General features: G+C 42.2%; 1 long non-coding RNA gene and 3 other non-coding genes across 5 annotated transcripts; all 4 read right to left on the bottom strand.

Annotated features, from left to right (window-relative positions):
- Positions 1-1452: 1452 nt before the first annotated feature.
- On the bottom strand, positions 1453-13083 carry LOC114019726. Of its 2 annotated transcripts, XR_005222531.2 has the most exons (6): positions 12989-13083; positions 12529-12580; positions 11468-11516; positions 9629-9690; positions 3921-4012; positions 1453-1707 (listed from the first exon to the last, which is right to left on the bottom strand). It is a non-coding gene; the product is annotated as an uncharacterized LOC114019726 (long non-coding RNA). The 2 variants fall into 2 exon arrangements; XR_005222530.2 differs by lacking the exon at positions 1453-1707 and having other exon boundaries at positions 3762-4012; positions 12989-13081.
- LOC114019761 lies at positions 8521-8651 on the bottom strand. Its single transcript, XR_003564764.1, has one exon. It is a non-coding gene; the product is annotated as a small nucleolar RNA SNORA17 (small nucleolar RNA).
- LOC114019760 lies at positions 10595-10729 on the bottom strand. Its single transcript, XR_003564763.2, has one exon. It is a non-coding gene; the product is annotated as a small nucleolar RNA SNORA17 (small nucleolar RNA).
- Positions 12368-12500, bottom strand: LOC114019758. Its single transcript, XR_003564761.1, has one exon. It is a non-coding gene; the product is annotated as a small nucleolar RNA SNORA17 (small nucleolar RNA).
- Positions 13084-13634: the final 551 nt, after the last annotated feature.

Here is a 13634-nt window from a genome sequence, read left to right as displayed (position 1 = left end):
CATTACCCATTTGCATTGTTTAATAATGTATTAAAATGATTACAGTTAAGGGAAAACACTGATGGCTATAACATAAGGATAAAACAGACCTATACAAATACAGAAAGTCCCCAGACAAAGACACGAACCAAATTAAGAGTGGCATATATGCTATATAGTATACTGTATTCCCCATATCAAGAGAATAACAGTGCTCAAACACCAGTTCAGGTCCAAATCCGCCTCTTGGTTTAATTGGCACTTCTAAAATTGACAGGATTTGATTGGAAAGGTAAAAGACTAATCCCCCATTAATCCACTGCTCTTCCCCTGCCCCCAAATAAAAATAAAAGAAAGGAATTTCAAACAATTTTTCAGTAGACAACAAAAACAAATCTCATTTGCCTGTCTAAACACTACCTGCTATTGAAGTACTGACCCTTTGTTTCCATTTGTATTTACTTATAATAATCCTTTAACATTCAAAAGTGCTCTGAACACATGGATGGAGTGGGGTGTTTAGCTTATGTAAACTATTGTTAGTTGGTTCTCCAGTCCCTGCCCCATTTTTTCCATTCTGATAGACTGTATGCTGGTGATCCGACGGTAGCTTGGTGAAGTGAAGCACAGCACACATCTGAAGTACAATCACTAGAAAAAAAAATTCTGTCCCACAGGATATATGGTCTCTGAAAGCAATCTTTAATGTCACAGCTATAAAGTTATGAGCCCTTTGGAGTGGAGATATCAGTCCCTAGTTTTAGTTCTGTAAGACCATCATTATCACTCAACTGTTATTTATGGGGAAAATGTTTTAGTGGCAACAATGCTTTAAATCTAGCTTGCAGCCAGTTTATCTTCTTGTCCCAGAGCCAGGCCAGCTTTGCACTACAGTAATTCATACACCAGAAGACTAAGCATCTTTTGTGGGGGTATTTTTGTTGTTTGGGGTTTCAGATTCATTGTGTTATATCCATAAAAGTTACTCAGACTTTTTAAATACTATAAAACTAAAGTGTGTAGAAAAAAAGAAAAGAAAAAGAGCCTAGAAATGCAAAGGCAAGGCCAACAATCCGAACTTAATGCATGCTATTGCATTAAAAGGGCACTCGGTTTAAGAGTTTTTAAAGGATTCTGCCTAGTTAAGTGCCGGATTTCCCATTTTTTGCCAGTTGAATCAGAAGTGAATTTAAACAATTTTTTATAAAATAAAAAAAATTGGAATGGTTCAAATGGATATTACTTATGGTACTGTGAATACATCAATATAATTCACTTTAGATTAATTGGGTAGGCCCCTTTTCTCTTTAGACTGACACTTAAATGAAGCTCACACCCCAAGCCAGGAAGAAAGTCAGTTTAAACTTTAGTCTCTTTATGGTTTCACAATCCATTTGCTAATCTGAAAATGCCTGGAAAACACATGAATATAGCATTTAATGTAGTTTATCAGGAACACACACAGATGCAGTGTAAACATCAGAATAGCTTTTTATTCTTTATTGCACCTTGGCTAAACAGGTTACGGAGAACATTTACAGTTGCAAAAATATATTAACATCACACCATATATTATATTCACATTCATGGTCTGTAGTGCATGGAGCGTCTTTGAGCAAGTGCATGGCAGAGGATCAAGCTATATCTAGCAAACTTCAAATGCAGAGATTCTAAATGGTTTCTTTTTCTGCTGTCAGGTTTGTTAGAAAACAAACCTACAGGCATCATCTGCAAACAAAGTGCACCAGCATATTAGAATAAAAACTTTAAATAAATGCATTCCTCAAAATGTAGTGCTAGACATTGCAATACTTCAGTACAGGGCTGGCACGCAACACTTTGGCACCTGAGGCGGGGAGCTCAAATGACGCCCCCATTCCCCCTCGCTTGGGCCAAACCTTTGAAATGTCTCCATTCTGCCTTCTTCCTGTTCTACTCCTCTCATGTTACTGCTCTGCTACCTACCCCAATAACCCTAACCCTAACCTCTCATGTCAGCTATCGCAATTCCCGTATCTTCCAGCTTTTTAAGCAGCTCATTTGTCATACCAGCTCCTGTAGTATCATCAATGTCAATACCAGAAAATGCTCTGACAGTCACCATTGCAGGGACATTTTCACTAGGTTCTGTTGTTGTTACAAAACGCACCATTAAAGTCAATTGTTCCATATGGCTGATGTCAGGTGTGCAGTCCAGAATAACAGAGTAATATCTTGCTGACTTCAGATCTGCCATAATCTTCTGTTTGACTTTTGTTGCCAGTAACTGTATGATCTCATTTTGAATTGTTTTTCCAAGTAGTGGTGTGTGTACATTTCTTGGGTGTCAGAGTAGCAGCCGTGTTAGTCTGTATTCGCAAAAAGAAAAGGAGTACTAGTGGCACCTTAGAGACTAACTAATTTATTTGAGCATAAGCTTTCGTGAGCTACAGCTCACTTCATCAGATGCTGTAGCTCACGAAACCTTATGCTCAAATAAATTGGTTAGTCTCTAAGGTGCCACTTAGTACTCCATTTCTTGGGTGGTGACTCTTCTTAGATGCTCCTGGAGTACAGCATCAAACTCAGCCATCAGCTCCACAATTTTAAGGAAGTTTCCACTTTCTGGCACATACAGCTGATCTGAAGTGCCATGCAGTGCTAGATTTTGGGTAGCAAGCATTCTCACAATGGCAATGTGCCTTTTCAGAACATTTTGCCAATAAAGAGACTGATGCAATCTTCACTTGATGCTGATCATCTATGGTGGCCTTTAACCTTAGCCTCATCTCAAGCTTTTTCCACCTATGGAATGCTGTCTGGTGATTTGCTGCCTTCTCATGGCATGCCAGATTTCTAGCCAGATTTTTCCAGTCTTCTGTTCCTGTAGAACCCAATGTGGCTGGAACATTAGATTGAAAGAGTTTGCAACAAACACAGTATGCAGCATTCTGGGTTTTTGCGTACATAAGCCATGGCCTCTCCACTTTGTCACCATTGGGGATTTCACACCAGTAATGTGTTGGATGGAAACTTCTATTTTCATTGTCTTTGGGGAACATGAAGTTTTTCACTTGCTGTGGCTCATGCAGTACAAGGAAGTCCCTCAGGCTACTGCTCAAGTGGGTCCACAGTCCTAGATCATCTAGACTTAAGGAACTAAACTCAGCAGCAGCTGTTTCTTGTGCCTCTTCCACACTCTTCTCTGACCTACACTTTTCTTCAGGAATGTACATGGTTACATCCATTTGAGATGGAGATATGGATGCTGCAGTAGCTGCCAGGTCACCTGCACTCTGACTAACTGGAAGATCAGGCATCTCCTCACCACTCACATCCTCACTGGGGCCAGAAGGCTCACCGTGAACATTTGTGTCTGTGTATCTCAGGAGAGCTCCGTCCTGCTTAGACAGACAAGCTTCCTTTGCTTTCTTTCTTTTTCTGAATACTGCCCCAGAGGGGCTTTTTCTTCTTTCACTCATGACTGCTGTTCTGTGCCAGCTATAGTGGCTCTCAACACTCAGCTGAAGAGGACAAATAAGCAGGCTGGTAGCAGGGCGAGTGAGGGAAGATATCAGTGTCTTAAGGGCCTAACTGGCTCCTACTACTTCAGTTGACTGCCTGTTCTCCTCAAGTGGGTTCAGGGAAGCAGCAGGAAACAGGAATCTCCCTGAGAAGCTGGTGTTAATCAGTCCAGGCTCCTGGGGGGTGCCAGAGAGGTACATAAGAGGCTCCTCCTCCTCTCTTCTCCCTGCAGCTCCTGCTGTTTTCTGTTATTCCCTCTCACCTTTTCTCCTGCCTGCCTGTTATGTCTCTTGTGCCCTCCTCCCTCTAGCACAGAACTCCACCGTCTCTGTGCATCTAGATCAGAGAAAATACATATGCACCAGCAGCAGACACGATTTTCTCCGCTCTGGGTTCTAGTGGTGCCCCCCCCACAGTCTGGCACCACCTCAGGTCACCTCATGGTAAGGCCAGCCCTGCTTCTGTAGCCCAGGAAGGTACATCATACTGCTCCTCAAGCACCTCTGGTTTGACACCTCTGATTGTGGCTCTGAGGGGAAAGAGAGAAGCTGATCAGTCCCTGCATTTAAGACCTTGCTGATCACTGTGGTACAGCATCCGAGTACCTTACACATTTAACATGAACATACATCTCTGTTCTGATTAGCAACAAGATGATCTTGTCCCTGTAGCCACTGGACCAAGGATGTTGAACCGAGTCAGTTATGACTCAAGGACTATTCAGAGAATTTCATTTCTCAAAGAAAAACAGCTCTGTAAAATGAAACTCAGTTTTCAGGAAGTCATTACAATGGCTAAATGAAGAATTCGAAAGGAGCTTACATTTTAACCATTCCGTGCCTAGGAACAGTGGTAGGTGGACATTACTAAGAAACAAAGCAATATGGATTCAGTGGGTAAAATTTAGCCCGGCACTGAAGGCCTGGCAGGAGGCCTTATGCAACCTGTAAACCCCAACTAATTCCTTTGACAATGCATTTAAGTCATGAATACGGCTCTGTGCATGCACTGAGCTGAATTTTGTTCCAGTAAAGAATACTCAGGGCCCATTTAACAAAGAGGATACAGGGTTAAGAAGCCATTCACAACCTCGTGACTTGTCCACAGCAAGGGATTCCATTTTTGCGTAGGGTTATTGGGCTGATGGTTCAGTGTTGCTTCAGGATATGGGTCAGTCCAGAAAAAGGTCAAAGATCTAATCATTTGAGAGTTTAGCAAGCCATAGGGTCTTTTTTCCAATCCTTTCTTGCTTATGAGGGTCTTCCGCATCCCTCAGAGTCCTCTGCCAGTTCCCACCTTCCCCCCAATCACCACTGTAAAGCCAAATTGTAGCCACCTTCCTTCCACCCAAAGAGGAACGAAGCATCAACAGCAAATCTCAAAATGAGTAGATGCTATTGGTGAGCAATGCAAGGTTCTCTCTCTGCCTCCCACCTCAAAACTAAAAGTTGTGTGTGCTAACCTCACAGCAGGTCCAAGCCCGTATCAATCAGAGCCAAAACTAAATTGTATGATTACATCAGCAAGCAGGCTTGAGATTGAGAATCTATGTTAGTGTAATTTCTATGAGATTCTGCAAGAGAGATATACAGGGAGGATCAATAACAGAAGGACATCAGAGGCTAAATTAAGCAGTCCTGCACCTGCTCCAACTCTTACTTTAACTTACACCTTCCTATGGCTGCTCAGTATGAAGATGCAGCTATTAGACACCCTTATGAAGCCTAGCTTGGATTTTCGCTCTTGGTATTCAAACTGGGTCTCCAATAGCAACAGAGAGCATTATCCAGGATGCCACTGAGCTGCACCAAAGGGAGGATTTTTTCCAAAACCATTTGCAATCAAGGATTTATCATTCTCAGCTGCACTCCAACAGACTAGATCCAGCCTTAGTTATTTACTAAGGTTTTATTACTTTGATATTATGCAAATTGCTTCATCTCCTTTCGGCAACTAATTTCACTAATATGATCGAGTTGTAGTAGTTTCTGGGCATATTCAGTAATAAGATTTGATACAAGAACTCATCTCAGATAACACCACCATTGCCACAAGCTGCAGGTAACAGCCCATGGCAGCTGATAAGAAAACCTGATGCAGAAACCAAATTATAGCTATATTTATGAAGAGATTATTGCCATATTTAGTAAGCATGAATTCTAAGACAACCCAAGAAGAAAAAGCAAAGGCAGCATAAGCTAAACTGGGTCTCAGGACATGTTTTATGTTTAATTTATAATATGCAACAATGCACATTTTAAACTTTTCTTAAGATACGTGCTTCTTGACAGTTTATTAAGTTTCTCACTATATCAGTAATATTTCAACTCTTCCAAGTTTTTTTTTTAAATCCTCCAAGTTTGTCTCTTATAGCTTTTCCATCATACTCCTATTTCCATGAGTTCAACATGTTGGTGGGGTACATGAATTAAAAAAACAAAACTTGAAATATGAAATCATATGTCCGTTCCACAAATTATTGCTTGTTCCATATTAACACTTGTGTCAAGACTGGAGCTTTCATTCTCTCAAACTCAGACCCTCAAAGGCCTGACACCACATGGCTATTGCGATTTTACAACTGCAACCGTCAGACTGCTGGAGTGCTTAAATCAAATGTGCTGCAGTCCCAACCTACTACCTCTATCTGCAGTGTCTCAAACGTTTTCAGAGATGCCAATTACATATAAACACCTGGTAAGGTAACAAACTCAACTGAGGTTTCCATGCTCATCTGTTTAATCCTTAGGAAGATTGGTATTTTCCACACTGGATTAACACATAGTGGAACATAGGCTTTTAGTTTTTCTTGAACTCATTTAGCTGTGCCCAGGTCTTGGAACAGTGACTTCCATAAGGTATCATATGCAATATCTAGCCAGTGAGCTGTAACTAGAGAAGTAGCCTAATTTCTTAATTTCTTTGTATTCCTTGGTTTAAATCAGACCATTACTTAATTGTGTAGTTAGTCCAAAAAACCATTATCTTAAATTTTGCTCAACATCTCGGACTGTAATTATGCAGATCATTTCTTTTTTCCCCACTCTCTTAATTATCTTGATTCTTATTTGTCTATCATTTTACTACTGACCTCTTTCTGGCACAGCTTTCAATATGCTATACCGGGGTGGGCAAACTATGGCCCGCGGGATTGCCCCCTGTGGTGCCACAGACCCCGCACCGCTCTCAGAAGCGGTCAGCACCACATCCCTGGGGGAAGAGGGCTCTGTGCATTGCCCTTGCCTCCAGGCACTGCCCCCCACAGCTCCCATTGGCCAGGAACGGGGAACCATGGCCAATGGGAGCTTTGGGGGAGGTACCTAGAGGCATGGCAAGGGCAGCCCATGAAGCCTGGGCCCCCGCACACAGGGACGTGGTTCCGGCTGCTTCCCGGAGTGGCACTGCGTGGGGCCAGGGCATGCATGCAAGGAGCCTGCCCTGGTGCGCACTGCTGCGACCTGAGCCGCTTTAGGTAAGCGCACCAGGCCGGAGCCTGAACCCCTCCTGGACCCCAACCCCCTGTCCTGAGCCCCCTCCTACACACCGCACCCCAACCCCCTGCCCTCCATACAATTTCCCCACCCAGATGTGGCCCTTGGCCCAAAAAGTTTGCCCACCCTGTGCTATACTATAACCCCACCCCCTCAACCTCTCTTCACGTGGGGTATGAACGGTTAGACAGATGGAAGTTTCAAAAGCACTTTATTTTTCACAATATTTACATCTTGGATATTTGTGATTTAAATGCAATACAGTGGTGAAGACTTATTTTAGAGATTATGCCACAGCATGGAATGGCTCTAGATTCTGAGGTATGAGTCAATGTGACCAAAGGTTTTTCTTTCAAAGCATGTCTTACTTTAAAATGTTGGTATTTTCACTGGCTGAAAGTCAGAACCATAGATGAGTCCCCAGGAAGGTATAGTCCATATCTGGATTTCTGTCCGGCTTTGGGAAGATAATTATTAACTAGCACTATTAACATGTTGGGAAATCCACTGAGTGATTAACCCTTCTGCACAGAAGTGATCTTAATACTGGGCAATTTTTAAATGAGACATTTTTGTTTTACCTAATGTAACTGCATCTCCTAAGACTTGGCATCAGATTCATTGACATGTTCAAACCAAAGTGATAAGCATCTGCTTGAGTCACTTTGTACTTTAATCAAATGCTAGAATTCTATTTTCTCTGATTTTCTCAAATTTTTGTCTTAGATTTTTTACATTTTCTAGCAGCATAATTCAACTGAACATCATTTTCTGAGGATTTAAAAAAAAGTTATACTTAACAAGGTGAAGTTTTAAAATAGCCTCATTAGGTATTTACTACCCTGATGGAACCCTTGATCTAATTAAAGACTTATGAGAAACCAAATATATATTTGAGGGGGATAAAAGAAATCAGGGATTTTAAATGAAACATTCACATCTTAATGCATGAATCTTTCCACAGAACTGCAGCCGTATACACCACAACCTTATTGACATTCTTTTAAGAAGCCACTGCTATCGGGCAGTGCCTTTTCCCAATTAAATGGCTCATTTTTGCAGCCACCAGCTACCCATTTGGTTAATGGCACCTTTGGCCGCTATAATGCCCACTTAATGAGGACATTTTCCAGCATTCAGCACTTCCAGTTTTTGTCAGGCTATTAGTCAAAGCCTTCAGTAGTTTTAGAAAACTCAGTCTGGCGATAGGATTTTGCAAACAGACGTGTGGAAACATACGATCAGCGTTGAAGTTCTTTAGCAAATGTGTGTACTGGATTTAGCATAATTTTGTTGTTGAGACATTTGAGAAAAATTCTGTGCTTTAATAACTTTGTATTACAAGTTAATTGCTATATTAATGCATTAAGACCAATTTAATTTGAAACTCAACAGTCCTTAAATGTGCTGATTACTTTAAAATGTAAGTGATTTTCATTTGCTGAAATGGTTATTTAAAAAACCTTAACACAAATTCAATCTCTACAGAACAGTCTGATGCAAAGAAAACAGACAGCCCCCTCACTCTTCCTCCCCAAATTAATAAATTGTTTAGCCGCAGTAAATGTCTGCATCCATTCTTTAAGGATATAGACTCAAAGCAGCCAATGCTTCCTGTCTGCCTCCTTCTGGCATAAAGACAACACTGCAGTTGTATTTACGTCTCCACGGGGCAGTAACTCATTAGCAGGCAATGGTAATCGGAAAATTTAAAAACGTAGCCTTGCCAACTGAAGTAGCAAACATCTACTTTAGCTATCTGAACTTAAGAGGCTAATATGTCTCCACAATGCTGACACACTAGTGATGGACCTGCCCTGTGCCAGAGGGTTATCAGGAAATATGATGATGAAAGTAATGTAGTTCTGCTTGTGTGCACATGAATTTTATAGTGCTTACAAATAATGTACATATAAAACATAAAATATGAGAGCTCTAACAGACTATCAGTTTCCTACATTAGCCAGAAAAAAAGTTCCAGCCCAAACCCAGTAGACAATGATGTACAACCATGATTGTTCTAAATTAAATAATGAATGCATTACAGGACTGTCTTCCACGATCACTGGGTTTTTCTTTATGGCTTAAAAAGCAAAGATGGACACAAAGTAGGAAAAAATAATTGCTGAGTGTTTCTCAAAATTAATGGTATATAGTCTGGGAGCTTAGATCCAAAATGAACGTTGTAGAAATATAAGCTACAAAGAGAAATGTACTCAATGTTTTTAATTCCATGAAAATAGTTTAAAAGTTGAATTTAAAAATCCCCTTCAGACTAAGTAACCTAAACATATGCATGAGCACAGTGCTGCAGAGAACCAGAAAGCGAAACTGATTACAACAAAAGTGAAACTACCAATCTAATATCGATTAGGGGCAGTAAAAGAGGGGAGGGGGAAATCAGCAAAAATGGTGGAAGGTAAGTTACATTTTAAGCCTTCTTTCATTTTCAAGAATCTAACAGTTTATTGGTGACATAGATAAGGACATGTTCTTTTATAAATATGATTTTTTTTTTAAAAAAAAAATAACCTGACCATGATGTCCCTTAAACATCAGTTTTAACGCTCCAACTCACTGGCACCAGCAGTTGTGGTAACTGATGTCATGCCAGGAATATTAGATTCCGGTGCTATGGATGCCATAATACGTACCTTCAACAGCATTTATGTTACACAATTTCAAAGGAAATTAGTGCTGTCCTCCTCCAAAGCAACTGTGAATAGGAGACAGAATATCAAACGTTTGCAAAGCAAGGCAGTGATTTTAAAATACTTCTCAGAAGTTCTTCCTATTTTAAAATTATACATTCAAATGTAAAACCCACTGAACTGTTCTTTTATTTCCATGCAGGCAATACGTGAACTCAGTAATGTTCCTACAATTCATATATCATTTGCTTACCCCCCTTTCATTGGACACTCTGTAACCTGTATAATTCAACCACTCTGCACGCCAACAAAGTAGCCACAAATATTTCTACTGTAATTCATAAGTAACCAGAATTTCTCTCTTTGCTCTTTCATTAACAAGTGTGCCTAAGTCTCACAAACCCAGAACTGAAGCTAATGGATTAACGTTTGAATAGAAGCATTACTTACAGCTTGTCTACATGGGAAATTAAGCAGCAAAACTATAGGTGAATAATTAGACTGCTATAGGTATACTGGGAGAATGCCTCATGTGGCATTCTTATTCCATGATAAGAATGTCCTTTTTCCATATAGCTTAAACTGTGGCCAAAGAGACATTAGATAAACCGGAAAGTCACTCATTCCAGATTCTTAGAATTTATTTGATGTTTTTTGTCTTTAAAGTGCTTTAAAAGTATAACCCCCAAAAAACCTCAGGAGGGGTATTAAAATGTTAACCCCAATTTACAGATAGCAGAACAGACACCAAGTAGCAATCTTCCCAAGGCCACAGAAGACAGTTTCAAAGGCAAACATGGGACTGAGGCGTTCCCGAGAATAGAACAGTCACTTCTACTTGTCCTTGCATACAAGGATGTAGGGCCTTTTCCTGACGCAGCTAAAATTAGTGTGCTTTTAACTACCTTGCAAAGGATATTTGCGCCATCTTTCACCAATTCTCTGGAGAAAGCAGGTATACTTGGAAACAATGTTAGGCTACTAATCATTCTGAGCGCTCACAGGTTTCAGAACAACTGAGCGTAGACGCAGCCTCTTCCTCTCTGCCACCTAATGACACACACATGGCATGACAGCCACAAGTGTAACGCCTCTAGGGGCATGGGACTATTAATATATAGGATGCTGAAGAGAAGTAGCGATTCTTCCACAATAAATGCAAAGCAGCAACAAACAAAAAAGAAATCCGAAGTAGGACCTCAACCACGATACTGAAATGGACATATATAATACCCCCTATCCACTTACAAACAGCTGCAGAATTTCATAAGCAATTCCTCTGAGACAGCTCTCACCTCTCAGCAATCTAAAGCAATGCAAATACCTGCCATTTTGTAGCTTATATCTGTATTTGATTGTAGAGCTGTACATCAAGGACTTCGCTAACTACTTCCAAATTCTGGTCTAGACAACACATACTAACAGGCTAGTGTAGACAAGGCTGTGTGTATAACCCATGTCAGTTTAACATGTGTTAAAGGCACACCGCCTTGTCTACACTCCAGGCTGTCAACGTTGTTAGCAAAGTTTCAGAGTAGCAGCCGTGTTAGTCTGTATTTGCAAAAAGAAAAGGAGTACTTGTGGCACCTTAGAGACTAACCAATTTATTTGAGCATAAGCTTTCGTGAGCTACAGCTCACTTCATCGGATGCATCCGATGAAGTGAGCTGTAGCTCACGAAAGCTTATGCTCAAATAAATTGGTTAGTCTCTAAGGTGCCACAAGTACTCCTTTTCTTATTGCTAACAAACACATCCTAATTCCTAGTCTAGACAAGGGTTTAGCTGATGGTCTCTGGTATATGGAAGTACTATTTAGAATGTACACTGTCTCCATGCTCACCTCATTCCTAGGATGCAGACTTCTTGGACCATGGTATCTTTTGATTGTTCTGCCCAAAAAGACAAAACACACTGTACAGCAATTATAATCATTCTAAAATTTGACATAAAAAGGAATTATAATTCAAGAGAGATGGAAAAGATGGGATGTTTGGATCTAGGCTATTTCAGAGAAGCAGAGTTTGGATTCAGGCTCACCTCTGCAAACATAATGTTCTTGAAAAAATGGAGGGCGGGGGGGAATAATGTGCTAGATGGGCGTTTATTTCCATTAAAGAATCCCAATCTGCAGAGTGAAATATCAGGGCAGCTCCACCTTTATAATTTTAAAGATCGCCAAATACTGAGTAAATTGCAGTTCACGGAAACACCAGGTCACAATGGTACCTAAACAAAGTTAGAGCTCCCCACTCTTCCTGATCAAAACAGTGAATTTTCACAAAAGACCTTGTTCATCCTCTTTATGCTACTTCAGAACCAATATCACCAGGGGATACCAAATGACCGAAGGGGACGGATACTGGTGGAATACAATACTCATCAGTTCTAGGCTGCTGATTCAAATTTAGCTCCAACTGGTAGTACTTAACTAAAATTGGTTCGCCACTAAACAGCTATCTGCTAGTAATGCACAATAGGTTAGATGGTGTCAGTCCAACGTAGGACAAATGTCCACATTGCAAAAGGCATCACCACAATTTGCCCCAATGGAATGGGTAGAGAGACCAATTACCTTCTTCTTGCCCAGAGGTGGACACATTGGGGCAGGGCAGAGAAACTGTCCCTGCTCCTGACATGTGATACCTGCACTTGATAGAGAACTTCTATCTCCACAGCTCTTAATCCAACACCTTTCACTGACTACTACATTTATATTGAACAATGTAAAGAAAAGAAACAGAATGTCAGGCTGCTAATCATTCTGAGCGCTCACGATTTCAGAGCGCTGAGCGTAGACACAGCCTCTTCCTCTCTGCCACCTGATGACACAAACATGGCACAGCAACCATATCTGCAACGCCTGTAGGGGCATGTAGTGAACCTGCATGAAGAGATGCTCACCTCAGCTCTAGGAGAAAACCTCTTGCATGTGCAGTATTCACATTTCCACCCCCTGTAAAAACAGCAAAAACAGAGAAAATAAATAGAGCATTTGTTATACTCACTTGGACACGCGCTTCAGGGGCCCGCTATTTAGGTATCAGTGTGTGGCGGAGAGCAGTTTGAAAGACTAAACGCTACAGCCAAACTGAATATAATCGTTTGTTTCTCTTAGGAGAATAAAACATGTAGCCCGAGGGGGGAGGGGAGTGGAGGCGCCGCGAACACGGACCCGGGGAGGGGGGAGGGGGGAGGGGAGGGGAGGCGCCGCGAACACGGACCGGGGGGCGGGGAGGAGGCGGGCCCAGCCCCGCGGGTAACCGTTGAGCGGAGCACGGCCCCGAGTCTCCAAGAGGGGAGGGTCCGAGGCAGGGCCCGGCCCCGCTGGGGTGCGGGAAGGGCCCGGCCGCTCCTCACTCACCGTCCCTCTGCGGCTCGCCGAGAAAAAGGGGCCGACGGGCCCGCGCCTCCCGCTTATATAGAGCTGCTCGACGGGAGCCCTAAAGGGACCAAAAACCCTGCCCTCCGCGGCCCGCAGCTGCCTCGTGGCCGCAGACACACTCCCCCTGCTGGGCAGGAGTGTGAAGTGCAGCGAGTCGGCTTCAGGGGCCCAGGGAGGGGGCGGAGGGGAATGGGAGGAGGAAGAGGGGAGGAAGCAGAGAAGAGGAGAATTAGCAGGGGGAGGGAGGCAAGGCAAAAAGAAAAGAGGGGGCCAATATGGTCAGCCTCCAGCATTCAAAAAGCATGAGCCTAGCTCTGTTCAACAGCTAAATACATTCAAAATAGCCAGTGTGTTTGTATTGCTCCTTCTGGTGTCTGAGCCTATTCAGCTCACGTTTCCCAGCTTCCTTCCCCAGCCATGCAGGCTAGACACACAGGTTTCCTTTAAAAAAAACAACTACAATGGCGAGAGGCTCAATGAATCCCATGACTCCACAAGATGGAGCTTTAAGAGAAACACCAAATATCTCAAGAGCTGGCAACACTGGAAAGGGGTCTGTAAAGGCAGGGGACGAAAGGAAGGGAAATGAGGAGGAGATCAGCCTTGGGGAGGAACGAGAAGTGGG

The sequence above is a fragment of the Chelonia mydas genome, chromosome 16, assembly GCF_015237465.2.
Source record: "Chelonia mydas isolate rCheMyd1 chromosome 16, rCheMyd1.pri.v2, whole genome shotgun sequence".
Classification (NCBI taxonomy): domain Eukaryota; kingdom Metazoa; phylum Chordata; order Testudines; family Cheloniidae; genus Chelonia; species Chelonia mydas.
Note: the sequence above shows the minus strand (reverse complement) of the source record. Positions and strands in the feature narration are given on the sequence as shown.